Source organism: Gymnodraco acuticeps, unplaced genomic scaffold, assembly GCF_902827175.1.
Source record: "Gymnodraco acuticeps unplaced genomic scaffold, fGymAcu1.1, whole genome shotgun sequence".
Taxonomy (NCBI): domain Eukaryota; kingdom Metazoa; phylum Chordata; class Actinopteri; order Perciformes; family Bathydraconidae; genus Gymnodraco; species Gymnodraco acuticeps.
This window is the reverse complement of record NW_022990406.1, coordinates 54,766-72,510: the sequence shown is the minus strand read 5'-3', so window position 1 is coordinate 72,510 and position 17,745 is coordinate 54,766.

Below are 17,745 nucleotides of genomic sequence, written 5' to 3'. Positions count from 1 at the left end.
TCCCAGTCACTTCCTTTAACTTAGTTATTTTTGAATTAAAATAATCTACTAGCTCATTTACTGAGATGTTAGCAGGGGCAAGTGTGGAAGAAACATTCTGAGTAAACATTTCCCTAGTGTTTTCAGTTAAATATCGCTTTGTGGTTACTAGGGGTGTAACGGTATCCGTATTCGTCCCGTACCGTCACGGTTCGGACGTCACGGTTCGGACGTCACGGTTCGGCACATGCAGTCACACGACGAATACGCCTTTTTTTTACGAGTAGGAAAAAAGTCTGTCATTCAGGGCAGTATCCACTACACTATATATAATCCAGGGGGCGGTATTGCGCCTAAAATCTGTTTGCCAGCCGCCCTTAAACAACAAATGAAGAACAAGAAGAAACACAACAACAAGTCGAACAAAATACAATAAGAAGAAAAGTTAGTATGGCGATTTCAGATAACACACAGGAGCTAGAACCCACCTGCTTCTTTTAAATCAGCTGTGTGGGAACATTTCGGGTTCCCTGTGAACTACAATAACGATTAAGTGTGCGAGTGGTGGATCGGACGAGTGGTGGATCGGACGAGGACGGTGTGTCGACGTTGTTCGATAGCGGTGCTGTATGCTAATGGCAACACACGCCAAACATGCTAAATCATATCAGAAGGCATCACCCAGATTTGCCAATCACCGGAGCCCGGCAAAAGACAACAGCAGTTCAACAGCTTATCCCCGCTGTTTTTAAGAAGCCAATAGGCATGAAAGCCGTGAGACCAAAATAAATAACGGAAGCTTTTGGCATATGTTTTTCAACGACTTTGCGCTTTTGAAACACTTTCTTATTATTTATGATGTAATATTTTCAAGACATTCTTTTTAGTTTTACAGCTTGATGAAACCTTTTTGTTTGACATCAGCCATTATAGATAATATGGCCATCTGAGTGTATTGTGTATGGTTTGTTTTTAACTGTTTAATACAGTTAATTATTCAAAATGTCAGAGTTCTTTATTTTTAAACTGAAACTTGCACTACTGTTCAAACATAAATAACAACAAACCTGGAATTATGCATTTAGGACTTTTTTTTGCATTTTCTTGTTGTACCGAACCGTACCGAACCGTGACCTCCAAACCGAGGTACGAACCGAACCGTGACTTCTGTGAACCGTTACACCCCTAGTGCTTACCTCTTTTTGAACATTTGTATGAACAGAAATGGAGCTCTCAAAGGAATGGTCAGAGAGTGCAACATCAGTCACCACAACCTCAGAGATATTCAGACCCTTTGAGATCATTAAGTCCAGAGTGTGCCCCTTATTGTGCGTGGGCTCCGTCACATGCTGAGTCAGTCCATAGTTATCAAGAACACAAAACAGTTCTTTAGCCCCTCTGTCCTGGGGTTTGTCAACATGGATGTTAAAATCACCAACAATGACTAGACGGTCAAAGTCAAAGCACACTATAGACAGCAGTTCAGTAAAGTCATCAAAAGAAGCTAAAAGAAGCTAAGAGCACAGCTGAACTCCCGCAGCCCTGGGGGGCCCCTACATTGGTTGTGATTGCAGATGACAGGGTTTGGTCAAGTTGCTCTCTACTGGTGAGGAAAGCGGCATACCAGTAAATCAGGTGTGGATTTACTTCCATTTTGGCCATTTTTGACACCAAGATGTCTGCTTGTATTGTGTTGCTGCTGAGAAGTCTAGGAAGAGGGCTCTTGCATAGGTGTGACGTTTATCTAAATGTTTAGTGATGATGTGAACCAGAGTAGCAGCAGTACCACCCCCTTGCTTATAGGCAAATTGGTATGGATCAAGTATGTCTTGTCCTTCACAATAGGTTTAGCTGAAGAGGTCATTCCTGTCACGGTTCTCATGGTGTCCCACACTTTTTTGGGGTCTTTGGCTTTAAAAGCATTTCCCAAAAGCTCTCTGTGTGTTTTGATTCCCTCAATTTGACTTTCAGTTCTTTCTCTGTCTGTTCAAGTGCTCCATAGTCTTTGTTTTATGTCCTTAGTCACATATGATTTCTTACTTTCTTTTCTGGTTCCCTTGAGTTTGGTCTTATACACTGGTATCATATTCACAACACTATGATCAGAGTTCAGTATTGGTGGTCTGTATTTAGACACATAGGCTCCTTTATCATTAACAAAGCATTTGTGCAGGATATTGTCTTTCCTGCTGTGATCCCTAACATACTGCTGGAACCCAGGTAACACAGTCTCCAGGCGACATTGCTTCATGTCCCCGAGCACTATTGCCGGTGCATCGGGGTGGCTGAGTTGCAGCTCGTGAACACAGTGTCCTCTGCCGCTGGGAGGCACGTAAACAACAAACAGTAAAATACACCCGGATTCTCTAGTCAGATAAAAGGGTCTTAACGTCATGCCGAGAATTTCTACGTTGGGATTGCAGGTTTTACATTTTACTGAGTATGATCGGCACCACAGATCATTAATATACACACAAATACCGCCTCCTCTGGTTTTCCCCGAGTTCGCATCCCTGTCTGCTCGAACAAGGGTGAGTCCGGGTACTTCAAAGAGAGATTCAGGCATCGTAGATTGGAGCCAACTTTCCGTGAAACACAATAAAGAGGCCTCGAGAAATTCATGACAGTACCTTGTGTATGTCCTTAGTGTGTCCACGTTGTTGCTCAATGAGCGCAGGTTTGTGAGAATGATGGATGGAAGTGGTGGCCGGCTGAATCTCCGCCGTATTCTGAACGCCTCCCCTCCTTCCTCGTCTCTTTTTCCTGGTGTTTCTAAGCGGCTCCCGAGGGATTTCATCCAATAACGAAGAGCACAGATGGCTTGGTGTATTCGTAGGAGGCCGATCGCATTGTAGCTCTAGCATTGCCTCGCGTCTGTAGCAGCGTAGAGGCCGGGGCTCCTCGCCATACCTGTTCGTGCTGTCACTCAGGTGTGTCTTGGAAAGTTGAATGGCCAGACATGGTCTGCAGAAGGCAAACGTAATCCACAGGATCAAAAGCATGGTCTCTCAAAATGACGAGCATACTGAGACTCGCAGTGACAGGATGCCATCTCCCTCTGTCTCCTGTATACCAGAGGTGGGAGTAAGTCATACATGTGCAAGTCTCAAGTTACTGGGGTGAGAGTCAAGCAAGTCAAGTCCTACGAAATCCTGATGAATAACCCCAGTTTAAATCAGTTAAAAGACAGTGGTTATGAAACTAGAGTTTTATTTTCAACATTAACAACAATGGAGAGTGGGGCTCTGAAATCATAAAACAGGTAATAGGGGGAATAATTGTGTGTGTGTGTGTGGGGGTTAAAACGTAGCAGCCTGCGGTCGCTCGTTAGCTGTTCTAATGAAGGTAAACACAGTGAAGGCACAGCTCTTTGCAGCTGCTGCTGCTCTTCTCAGATTCTGTGAGTTACACGTTACAGCCTCCTGGTGCTGCAGAGATTTCATGAAGTGAAGGAGGTTGTCTTCTATAAAGCAGCAGATACTGTGAGAGTCACAGACATGAATACATAGGTCAAGGCAGACTGGTTCACAGACTCTCCTGTTTTGCCGATCCGGTGCTTGAACAAATAACTCTACACCCCTGGCCGAAATGTCCCTAAAATGAAGTTCGAGTTTGAAATATATCTCAAATAATGTATGTATTTCCCCACATAAACATAACAGTCTGCAATGAAACGGCTGTCTCCTGTGCGCTCCACTTCCTACTTTCTCCTGCGAACGAGAAGAGACTTTCTCTCTCTTTTTTTTCTTTCATTGCCCTCTAGGTGCTTCGTACAATACAAATGCAAATATTCTATTTTAAAAAGTAAAGTCCTTTCGAGTCATCTGTCTCAAGCCTAAGTCTCAAGTCATGAATACCAAGTCAAAGTCAAGTCTTTTATCAATGTTAGTCAAGCAAGTCTCAAGTCAAAAAATAGGCAAGTCAAGTCATGTGACTCGAGTCAAGTCATGTGACTCGAGTCAAGTCATGTGACTCGAGTCCCCCACCTCTGGTATATACTTTGGTTAGAATATTGCTGTATTACTGTATCAAATATAATAAAGACAAACAGTTGATAAGTAGTATTTTGTTAACTCAAGGTTTATATTAAGTGAGTTTTTATTGTGGTAACTTGTGTATTTATGCTTTTTAGATTGACTTTCTCTCTTTCTCTGTCCGTCTGTTCTAGAAACCGAAAGGAAGAGAGAGACATCACAGCTGTCAGCAATGTGACAAATCCTTTACAGCATCTGGAACTTTAAAGAGCCACCTGCGTATTCACACAGGAGAAAAACCGTACAGCTGTGAAGAGTGTGGGACAACTTTCACTCAATCAGTTAATCTCAAAAGACATCAACGTATTCATACTGGAGAAAAACCTTACAGCTGTGAAGAGTGTGGGAACACTTTCACTAGATCAGGTCATCTCAAAATACATCAACATATTCATACTGGAGAAAAACCTTACAGCTGTGAAGAGTGTGGGAAAACTTTCACTACATCAGGTGCTATCAAAATACATCAACATATTCATACTGGAGAAAAACCTTACAGCTGTGAAGAGTGTGGGACAACTTTCACTCAATCAAGTGCTCTAGAATCACATCACCGTATTCACACTGGAGAAAAACGTTATTGGTGTGAAGAGTGTGGGAAAACTTTCACTCAATCAGGTGCTCTAGAATCACATCACCGTATTCACACTGGAGAAAAACCTTACTGGTGTGAAGAGTGTGGGAAAACTTTCACTAGATCAGGTGCTCTCAAAAGACATCAACGTATTCATACTGGAGAAAAACCTTACAGCTGTGAAGAGTGTGGGACAACTTTCACTCAATCAGGTCATCTCGAAAGGCATCAACGTATTCATACTGGAGAAAAACCTTACAGCTGTGAAGAGTGTGGGACAACTTTCACTACATCAAGTGCTCTCAAAAGACATCTTCGTGTTCACTCAGGAGAAAAACCATAGTGGATTTAAGAGTGTAGGAGCCGCAATTAAGCATATTTTGTTTTTTTCACAGTTTACAATAAACAATTCCCATCTATTGGCCTTGTGTTGGGTAATCCTTTTTTCCATTACATATCCCATCCCAACAGCGCCATCTGTTGACGTAACGTCAGAATTTACAGGCATAATGTTCACTGTTCCTTTAAAGTGGACCTATCATGCTATATTTGAATAATATAGTGTAGGACCATACCTATATAAGGCATATTTATACTTTTTATTTTTCAAAATACCAAACAGATCATGCATTTTAGTCATTCCTCATTTCGCTTAATTTAACACTGTCTGATTCTGATTCTGTGAGAACAGCGCCATCTGTTGACGTAACGTCAGAATTGACAGGCATAATGTTCACTGTTCCTTTAAGTTTCGTTTTCTGTCCGTCTGCCATTAGCGCGCTGTTTCATTGCTTTACATACCAAGGTTTACGTACACTGTGTCAATAGTTGTAGTATGAGCATCGTCTGGGCTGGCCGTCTGGTAGAATCGGTATGCTCTTCCTCCTGTGTCCACTTCCTCGCCTGTCACCTATGACCCCTTTTATACACCCCACCACCAAGTGTTCAAAATAACATTCAGGGTGTCCGCGGGTCTTAAAAAGTATTAAAAGTTGATAAATCAATTTAGCAAAAATAAAAAAAGTATTAAACGGCATTTTCCAAGGTATTAAGAAGGTCCACAGCAACGACAACATGAAACACCCTTTAATTTAATGAAACAACATGTCGGGAAACCCCCTCAAGCAGACATGGGGACTCGAGTTTGTGACTCGGACTCGAGTCGCACTTAAGTCGCACACACAGAGACTTCAGACTTGACTTGGACTCCTGCTCAAAAGACTTCGGACTCGACTTGGACTCGTGTTTTGGGACTCGTGAACAATCATTGTGTTTTCTATTTTTGGCGTATTAAAGGTGGGGTAGGTAATTTTGAGAAACCGGCTCGAGATCGCTAGAATTTGAAAATACACAACCGGAGAAAATCTGCCACTTCCTCACAGAGCCCCTCCTCCAACACACACGAACGCGCACATGACCAATGAGGGCCCGAGATAAGTGTGTACACAGATGGAAGGCTGACAGGCAGGTAGGCCATCCAGTTACTTTAGCCGGGCCGGCTAAAGTAACTGGTCGTGCTTTTTACAGTATTGCGGCTTCCACAGATGACTCTTTTTATTGGATCTTTTGTCAAAGCACTCGGTTAGCAAACATGTTTAGCTCAGCATCAGCTATGTAATGTTAACTTAGCTTGCTACTAGCTTTGTAACTGAATATTTGAAAATATGAGTGAATGTTTGCTTGTCACACTTGTTTGCGTTGAATGACGTTGACATCCAACTCTTGACATGACATAAAAAGGTCGGTAACGTTAATCATTACGTTCCGCTGCCACCATCTACTGGCTAACGTTAAACGTTGAAAAATACATAGTTACATACATAAATACATCTGTCGGTTTATAGGCAGGTTACAGGTTTATTGTTGACCACGTAACGTTAATGTTACAGGTTTATCAGGTTACCATTACACTGGGTTTGAGTGAGAGGATAGAGGAATATGTTTATTTATAGTAGACTTAAAAGATGTCATTAGAGACCCAGTGTAATTAAACAATACGGTTGCAGAGGTCAAATTTTAACATTTTTGTCCACTGGCCAAATGGCTAGCCTAGTGAATGTTGAAATGTTACCAGCCACTCAATAGATTGCCATTGTTATTTGTGGCTGGTGCGTGCAACATACAGAACCAGCCACTTGCATGATTTACCAGCATCTGGCTGGTAAATGGTGTTAATGGTAGATATCTCTTTTGGAACAGGTCATGTTTTAATATCACCAGTTCAGTATATTTCAGATATTATTGCAGCAATAGTTTTTTAGTTGCAAATGGCACAGAACAAATGTTTACTTTGAAGTACTTTTAACACAGTTTCCCTGCGGGGGATTAATAAAGTATTTGTGATACTGATTTCTGATTCTGAAGTGTTTTGCTTATAAGTTGTTTGCATTTAGCTAAAGTGTGATGTTTGTCCTCATATTGCAATAGCCTGTTTAAAGTGATCATATAACAACTAATCAGTACTGATACTGTATGCTAATAGATATAGGAGTGATAATAATACAGTCAATGCTTTGAATGTCTTAGATATAGCTGTGCAGTATTCTTAACAGACTGGATAGCAGCAGACAATAGAAGGCTTATTACAACCAGAAGAGACATGAGACTTTTATTTTTTAGAGACTTGAGACTTGACTTGGACTCGTGACCAAAGACTTGAGACTTGATCAAGTCTCACCCCACAAAGACTTGAGACTTGACTTGGACTCGTGACCAAAGACTTGAGACTTGATCAAGTCTCACCCCACAAAGACTTGAGACTTGACTTGGACTCGTGACCAAAGACTTGAAAAGTCTTGAAAAGCACCGGGTTTTCCTCTTCACACCGCAGCGGAGCCGCCTCTTAGCTCCGGAATCCGGTTCGTTTCAAGCACCAACAAAAATTGTCCGGCCAGAGCAAAAGCACCACATACGTCACGCTTACGTCGAGGCGGGGGCAGAGATAGATCAACTCCTGAACAACAACAAAAAGCCCGTGTTTTATCCAGTTTGTACACAACGATGGAGAAACTTAACAACTTTCAGAGTTTCAGTGTATCTGCCATAGACTGTATATATAAAGGTTTCTGCTCATGGTGAAGCAACGTGTCTGCGTGTTAAGGTGGAACCTGAGCATTCACGTTGATCACCTCTCATTATAAATCTATAAAACTATAAATATTAAACTTTACTTCACGTGTTCATTTAAGAACAGCTGTTACATACCTGGGTGAAGGTTACAGTTCATTTAAATGAAAGATACAACGTTACTCCACACTCATGGTTCAGTCCACCTTAAGAAATAAGACCGACCTCGGAAGCAGTTGTGTTTTAAAAAAACCTTTATTGACACGAGTACACTTTTTTATAAGAATATAACTAAACCACAGAAATGACTCCGGAAAAGCTGCAGATAGAGCCATAAGAAATGAATGCAACTGATTTCATCCGCGCGGTTTGGCTTTATGAAGCAGGCACGCAAACGGTTACGCCATGACGCAAACGATGACGCAACACCACATTACCAGTCGGACTCTGGGCGGTGTGAAAAGAGCCAGAGCTAAACCGAAGAACTGGTTCTGAACCTGAAAAGCTCTAGCACGAAGCTTGACCGGAGTTGCGTTGGTGTGAATGAGGTAAAGGTGGCCCCATGCATAGCGTGCCATAAAATGCTGCTTCTTATTTTAAGTTTCGTTGCCTTGCTCCGCTCGGTGGGGGGGGGGGGGGGTATATGTACTTCCTGCTCTGGTCCCTTTTCCCGCCATCGTCAGTGTCTGCCCCGCCCCTGATTGTTTCCACCTGTGCCCACTTACCTCATGTACATATTGTCCTGTCTCCCCTTGTTAGTTGTCGGTTCGTCTTGTTCGTTGTCCCAAGAAGCCAGATCCAAGCCATCGCTTAAGAGATTCAGTGTTGTGCCTTTTTCCCTCCATGAGAGCACGTTACTTTAGTCATTTTGTTATTTCCTCTAAAAGAGTGATTTTGTTTTTTGCAAGTAAAGATTATTTGTTCTTCAAACCTTTTTTGTCTCTGGGTTGTGCATTTGAGTCCTAAACTATTGAGTCAAGGTTCCTAACACTATGGACATCAACTCTTAATCGCAGCAGCTTGTTTGGACAACATGTTGAACTGGAATGCTATAAAGAGTGAAGATAGAAAAGCACTGCATTCTTCTGCGATCTGTCTTCGTGGATGTTGCAACACAATGGAAGAGGTTGAGTTTTTGGATGAAATGAATAGCACATCAAACATGAGAAATGTGATCATGAAACTCCCGTTTAAACGTAGGGAAAAGTGAAGAACAACTGCATATGCATATAATGAACACAATAAGACAAGAGCAAAGTTTCCAATATTGGTCGACTTCATTGAAAAGCATGCTCGCATTGTATCAGACCCCATGTTTGGAGACATACAGGATGTCATGCCAAAAAGGGATATTAAAGTGTACAAGTCACCCAGCAATAACCCTGCTCATGGTTATAAGGGAAGTAGCTTTGTTACTGTGACAAGCCCAGGAGTCAATGAAGAGCAGAAACCTTTCCAAAACATCAACTCAGACCATAAAGGCATTACTGTTCAGAAGCGCTGTGTACTTTGTGCAGGAGAACACACCTCTGAAACATGTCAGATGAACAAAACATCTCACAATGAAAAGATCGACTGCTCAAGGAATTTGCTTTGGCTGTCTAACGAAAGGACATCTAAGCAAAGACTGTCAGAAAATAATGAAATGTGAAGTTTGTTCAATGAAACATCCAACAATATCTAAACATCTACAAGAAAAGGATTGAACAAAAAGACAGCTCTGATAAATCCACCCAAGCAGCTTCTGTCAGCATTAGTCTCTTTAGATGGCAGACACCACACTGGGGCCGGTGGGCAACAAACCCTACCAATTATCTCAGTTCAAATCAAGTTGTCAAACTCGACCCAGACTGTGCAGACTTACGCATGTATGGATCAGAGAAGCACTGCACGTTTCTGTACTGAAGCCCTTCAACAACATGTGCATGCCAAAGCCAAGAGAACAAGATCCTCTTAAAAACAATGGGTCAGGAGAAAGTGACACTTCCTTTGTCAAAGGTCTTGAAGTGAGTTGCATCGAAGGTAATGATGTTTATCAGCTGCCTAAAGTCTACACACAAGAGGAAAGTCCTGCTGGAAAAGAGCACATTCCCAAGAGACCATCAATCAATGGAAATATCTAAGAGAGATTAAGTGGCCTGAACTGGATTGTGAAATCGGGTCGCTTATAGGAACAAATGCACCAAAGCTAATGGAGCCGTGGAAAATAATAAACAGTCCAAATGGAGGACCCTTTGCTGTGAAGACAGTCCTAGGTTGGGCTGTGAATGGACTGAATCAGGAAACCACTGAATCTGAGGATACTTTATGTTGTTAATGGGATATCAGTGACAGATTTAGGTGAGCTGCTGGAGCAGCAATACAATCATGACTTTCCAGAGAAAGGTTGTGATGAGAAGAGAGAGATGTCAGTTGAAGACAAGCCATTTTTAAAGATCATGTCAGATTCAGCTCAAATCAAAGATGGACATTATCAGCTTGGACCTCCATTCAAACAGAAGAATATCATGATGCCAAACAATCGCAAACTTGCAGAGCAGAGAATCATTAAAAAGGAAATTCAAAAGGAACAAAGTTTTCCATGATGAATATAAAACATTCTTGGAGGCTGTGAGAGCAAAAGGTCGCACTCAGCTACTGCCCCAAGAGCAGCTCAACCCTGAGAGTGGAAAGGTGTGGTACATACCACATCATGGGGTTCATCACCCAAAGAAGGGCAAGATTCGTGTAGTGTTCGATTGTTCCGCATCTTATCAAGGATATTCATTACATGACTTATTCAGGGTCCCAGTCTTCCCAACACGCTACTTGGTGTGCTCATTCCATTCAGACAAGAACAGATAGCTTTCATGGCTGATGTCGGATGTACCATCAGGTCAAGGTGGCTCCTGCCAATCAAGATTTCGCTTTCTTTGGTGGCCAGGAGGAGATGTCAGTTTACCTCTCGCAGAGTACAGGATGACAGTACATCTATTTGGTGCCACTTCATCAGCAAGTTGTGCAACCTATGCTCTCACTAAAACCGCTGAAGACAACATCTCTACATCTCTCATCTCTACATCTCTCATCTCTCATCTCTACATCTCTACATCTCTCATCTCTACATCTCTCATCTCTCATCTCTCATCTCTCATCTCTCATCTCTACATCTCTACATCTCTTCATCTCTCATCTCTCATCTCTACATCTCTCATCTCTCATCTCTACATATCTCATCTCTTCATCTCTCATCTCTACATCTCTACATCTCTCATCTCTCATCTCTACATCCATCTCTCATCTCTCATCTCTACATCTCTACATCTCTCATCTCTACATATCTCATCTTCATCTCTCATCTCTACATCTCTACATCTCTTCATCTCTCATCTCTCATCTCTACATCTCTCATCTCTACATCTCTCATCTCTCATCTCTACATCTCTCTCTACATCTCTCTCTTCATCTCTCATCTCTCATCTCTCATCTCTACATCTCTCATCTCTCATCTCTACATCTCTCTCTATCTCTACATCTCTCATCTCTACATCTCTACATCTCTCATCTCTCATCTCTACATCTCTCATCTCTACATCTCTCATCTCTACATCTCTCATCTCTACATCTCTCATCTCTCATCTCTCATCTCTCATCTCTACATCTCTCATCTCTCATCTCTCATCTCTCATCTCTCATCTCTCATCTCTACATCTCTCATCTCTACATCTCTCATCTCTACATCTCTCATCTCTCATCTCTACATCTATCATCTCTCATCATCTCTATGGAGACACCCAGTTATCTATCTCTATGGAGACACCCAGTTATATATCTCTATGGACACACCCAGTGCTCTATATTGATTGAGATAGAACACACCCAGTTGCTATCTCTATGGAGAGGCGAAGTCACGCCCATCTACTTCCGGACCATGGGACCCCGGAAGCGAAAAATGTACATTGAATTCAATGGAGAGAGAACACGTATCTTTTGATCCCGTTTGAATTGTGCCACGAACTACACATATGATGTTTGTCAATCTTAAACAATCATTTCCATGTCAAAAAAGTCACATTTTGTCGTAAAACTGCTGAAATATAAGACTATGAAAAATACGCTACTACAAAGACTACAAATCCCAAATCCCATTCTGGGTCGCGTAAGTGATGTCACAGGCATGCTCGGTGATTTATAATAAGACTCGTAATTAAAGCGAAGAAGAAGAAGATCTCATAACTGATTTATTCCCTCCAATAAATTATAGATCGCTAAAAATAAATTCACTTTTACAAGATGCCTGTGTGCTTTGTACAAGGTTGTAGTCATAAAAGTGATCATACCACTTGCTCCTTCTATCGATTCCCGTCTGATGAAAGGACCAGGAGTCGCTGGATCAGACATATCAGGTAATATCATAGGTAATATACATGTTGTGCATGGAACATAGTCAAGTTAGCTACCTAGCTAGTAGCGACGAGTAGCGAGCACGTTAGTTAGCATTACATTACTTGGCCTTGTCATTTTTAGTAGCCTTACCATGAAGTTATTATTTTATTACATGAAGTAAACCAAAATGTTAAACAGTAACCAAACATGATGGTAAGTATTTCGTGAAACTTTTGAAGAGTAGCCTACTGCGCCCTCCACCGGGTGCTAAGGAAGCAGTTCAGGGAGAGTCGAAGGCAGGCAGGGAGCTTTGCATGACATTCTTCTGGACGTGTTTCATTGTGATGACAATCTGTTTGTTGGAAAGACAGTCGTTGTGTGCTTATTGAGAGAAAATGGTTAGAAGAGATAATTATTCAAAGTGTTGTTACTTTAAAGTGTTGTTACTGACCTTTTTCTCCTTTATTTTCTTTACCTCACCTGTAACTGCTGAGACGTTGAGGAACATGCACACTGACCTGCTCTGGCAACCTGATTTCCACTGTACGTAATAGTATTTGGTTATGATATATTATTTATATACATCAAAGGCACAATGCACCCCCCAGAGACACACATGTATTGAGTGTGATATTTTGCATAGGTCATGTGAAATCATCTTTACATACTAGAAAACTGTAGGAGCGGCAACTTGTTTTGAAATTGAATTTTTAATATCCGATAATAAAGTTGATCTGTTTTCTTTATTCTTCTCTCTTCCCAGCTCCATCACCATTCTCTGTTCCTGCAGGTCCTGCTTGCTAATCAATGCTCATATTTTTTTACACAATTACAAATAAAGTCATTGTATTGTATGACATGAAGTTGTGCTTCATTCGGAGTCAATAATAAATTCATTCTGCCTTCAACTGCGCAATGATTGTGGACTGCACCGACATCCATGTAGCTGCCCCCCAGTAAGATGAACCAAGCAAAGAGGGTCCCCATCATGCCCAAGGACATCCAGCTGGCCCGCCGCATCCGCGGAGAGAGGGCTTAGACTGACCTGAGACCAGCACACCCAAACACAACAGCTCTTTTAAGAGCCACATACATTTTCAAAGAGTTGCAATCCTACATTATTATAATGATTAAACTGGTTCATGTATCACTTAGTTTACTAAACCGTGATGAATGAAAGTGAAATTAGTGAGGTAGTGGTTTACTGAAGTTACGAAGACATTAATATATGAGTAACAGGTCAGTATAAACACAAGCTTCTGTCAATTATGGATCATTCAAACTATTTATATAAAAATATGTAATAAAGTTCTAAAACAAGTATTCGGTATATTCCTTGATAGCTTTTGGAGAAGGTTGTTTTTAAGTTTACTAAAATCTATCGTTTCAACTGTTTCACTTTATAAAAATGGAACAGGTGAGTAGAGCATCATTGAGTTTCTTATTCTGTCAGTAAATTATCCAAATGAATGTTTTTCATTATTTTAGTCAACCATAAACAAATTGATTGTACCTTTTAATGATGACCTTACATGGTCGGCAAAGTTAAATTAACTTCAGAAAATCAAATCTGTTCTGAGAAAAAACTAATAAATGTTTAAAGATAGGAACTTGCCATCCCACTGAAAAACAGTCCGTAGAGATTTAAAGGCGTAGTTGTAGTTCAGTCCAACGTTTCATTTGGATTCATTTGACAACAGTCAACTATTTTCATAAAGAATATATATATTTTTCAAAGTCAACTTTATTGTCAATCTTACTCAGTTTGAGAGATCAAAAAGACGTTTAAATACAATTATACAATTTACAGATATGTATACAAATATATATATCCTATATACACCATCATGTATAATGATGGTGTATGATGTAGAAGGAAGTGTGGTAGATAACAAGTAAATATAGAGTTACATACAGATCCATGTTACAGCAAAAGATGGAATAACTAAGAAGCACGCAGTATAATAATAATTACATGCAACAATTAAATAACTGTTTAGCATCTTCACCACAATCCCAATCTGCTGTGTCCTGTTTTCCTCCCCTCTGCATAACACCCCATCACACATACGAAACACAACGCAGAGTCCGAGGGTGTTAAGAGTATGTTTATTGAAATGTCCTCCTCTCTACTGGCCAACACAGGGTGTATATGCTGGGTGTAGAATTGTTCCAGGAGGAGGAGATTTCCATGCCATGCAGGGTCTTTGGGGATGGGGATGATGATCGCCTCCTTCGTGGTCCACACAACAAAGTAGCAGAGACTCCGGTCTGTGATGTGCAGCTGCCCTTGGACCTGGTGCCAGTATGGGTGATTCTCCTTGAGAATATATGACCCACCCTCCTCACGGAGACAGAAGGATGGTAACTGGACTGCCTCCGTGATGGTCATGTTCCTCTGGCTGTGTGGACACTTCACCTCCAGCAGGGCAGATGGCTGCACAAGTCCATCGGGTGATGCTCCCAGAACACCCGACTCACTCACAAAGAGACCAGACTCGATTCGAACACTGTCACTTGATAGGCTTCCACAAAAGCCTTCACCCCTTCGGCCTCGTTTACAACCCCCCAGTTGACAGTTGGCGATGTCTCTGGCCAGTGGGTTGTATGTCTCCTCTCGCTGATGGTAAAGTTGAGACACCGGCTGGACTACTTTGGAAGTGCCAGGCTTCCTCCACTGGCACTCAACATCTGTGGAGCTGATCTGCCACATGGCAAATATTGCCAATGCTGCAGCGTGGCTGCATTTGTACATCCCCTGTGCACAATCACAGACAGCGCTCTGCATCGCGCCATCGTCTCCCATGCAGATCTGTAAAAATAAAGTAAGTACCATTTGTTAACATGCTATAATAGATTGAATGAGCAATAATACAAGGATGGTCCGGATCTGGGGGTGGGAGGGTTTATTTTTCCATAGTTTTGTCCTCTTGTCTGTTGTTATTGTTTGTTTTTCTGTATTTTTTGTAATTTGTGTTGTATTGGTTGTGATTGTACATTGTATTTTTCTAAATGTGTATGAATACGTTTTTGAAAAACATTTGATCAACAATAAAAAAGGATTTGGTCAGGATCTAGACTCAGTGTGTAGTTTATTAATTAATCAATGCTCTCTACATTAGGAAAACACATACCGGTGTACCAGAGGGAGTCACACACAGCTGTCACTAGATAACCAAAATCCTTGAATCGACACACAGCAAATAAACTCAAATGACAACGAGAAAAAGGAGATCACACATACAGTATAGTCGATATAAAACTGGCCGCTTCAATCTGAAGAGCAACTAAAACAAAACACGGGAGTGTACCTTGTTCTTGTGAACACTAATGTTATCCACAGCATACACAGAGACCACAAAGTTCTTAAGGAGAAAACTAGTTGCTAAAACAAAACACGTTAGTGTACCTTGTTAGCTAATGTTAGCTAGCTGACATTAACGTTACACATTGCACTCATATTACTCACCGAAACCTTGTAAAGCCGGTCCCGCATGCTGGCTCTTACAGAACCGACTAACTCCCCTTTCATATAGGTACAGCTCTCAACGTGCCCAGACTTGTAGTGATTTTCACCTCGTAAAATACTTTTATTCTCATTCTGAAAGAATGTGGTGAAATGTGCTAACGTGACGGCCATCTTTATGTTGGTGACGCGTATTGTGCGAGACGAGAGACCTGTAGTTCACTGAGCGGTTTCACACGAAAAAATGTGTAACTTCACAGTTTTACGACACATTTTTATTTGTTTGACTTGCAAAATGTTCTTTTAAATTGACAAACATCATATGTGTCATTCGTGGCACAATTCAAACGGGATCAAAAGATAACCTTTCTCTCTCCATTGACTTCAATGTATAATTTTCCGCTTCCGGGGTCCCATGGAGGCTTTCGGAAGGGGAGGGACTTCGCCTCTCTATGAAGACACACCCAGGGCTCTATCTCTATGGACACACACAGTTATCTATATCTATGGAGACACCCAGTTCTCTATGGAGACACACAGTTCTCTATCGCTATGGAGATAGAATACACCTAGTGCTTGAGACCATGTGGGAGGGTCTTGCAGAGTGGGCGAGTTCAGTATTTGCTGTGCGCTTTAATTTAAAAGTATTGTTATATGTTGCCTATTCCTGGATGTATGTGTGTAGATATGTCCTATTTGTGTTTGAATAGTGTGAGGAGGGAGTACAGGTGAAGGAGGGGAACTTCCATATGTTTTCACTTTGGTTGGTGAGGTGTATGGATTGGAGTGCCTGTTTTAGCATTACTTTGTTTTTGCTCAGTTGAAGTGTCTCTTGTTTATTAGTGCCTTAAGTCTAGTCCTGTGTGAGGTGGTACTTCAACTTAATGGATGCCTCAAGGGCCTGAATGGCATTTGCAAGCCTATAAACCTACTTATTTTTGGACAAATGGTCTGGAGGTTACTCAAAATGTGTTAGCCTAAACCAGTTTTTAATAGAGGGTGATTTAAATCCATTGTGCATCTGAATACCAGTCGTGCAATCAATGCAAATGCAGTTGAAAGTCCCAAAGATTGGTAAATCAGGGGGTAAATTGAAACTTGTATAGACCCCCCAAAATAGGGCTCCTTATTGTAATCAATGTGGGTTTTATATTTAGCTGGAAAGTAAGATGCAGCCATAAGAATCAAACGCAACGGGGTGTAGTAGAACGAAAAGGACCGTCGTTCACGAGCATTACAATGACGAGGAGTCGAGAGAGACTGAAGAAGGGCAGAAAGAACTACTCTGCTCAGAAACCTTTGCGTTGGGTTTCTGACGGAGCATGCACCAGCAAAGCCAATGTGCAGGAATTGCAGGTAAATACATCCAGTTTTATCTAGTCATTGGTTTGTTTGGATACCAGAACACAAGATGAAAGTAACCTTAAATTGAGATGGTTTAAAATGCTATTTTGTTTTAGAACGTAATAAAACAAAGTAAGCGTAGATTATTGGATGAAGCCTGTGTAGATTTCCAGAATAAAGTCAAATATGAATAGGCTATGACCAGGCCATTCAATGTTGCAGGCTTATATGGAGAGCCAAGAGGCCAACTGTGACAATAGTCTCAGAATTTTTGCTTAAAATATACAACAGATTGTAATTATATTTAAAATATTACCACCCCCTTTATCCCCGACCCTTACAAACAAAACAAAACAGTGACGTCACGGATCAGCCAACCAATCAGACAGTAGTCTCGCGATGCCAGACCCATCTTCACACACTTGGTAGCACTGTACTTTAATCAGACAGTTATCAAGGTACCATATATGTTGAGTGGAGACGGCCGAAAACACTCGGTTTGTTACGAATTAGCTGGAGTTAAATAGCCTATTTTTTTTACCGGAATTCCGTCAACCTACTCTTCAAGAACTTCAAGAACAAAAATGGATAGCAGGAAAAGCCTGGTTTATACTTCTCCGTGAGCGCGTTAGCGAACGGAAATGTTCATTTGGTGCTCATGTTTGCACAGTGGTTTGCCATCAGGGATGCAAACTTGTCACCTTTCGGCAAAATGTGCCGTTTTGAATCCAAAATAGGTCGTTTGTGTGATTTATGTAGATCTGCAATACAAATATTTTTGGGGTATGGGGGGATCTGGGACCCGGAGTAATCTGCGGCCGCGAGCTGTTATGTGCCATCATGACACGCATGGTGTTCTTTTTTTATATATTATAATGAAGCGCGAGCTGTGTGCTCGAGTCTTCCTGCCTGTCGGC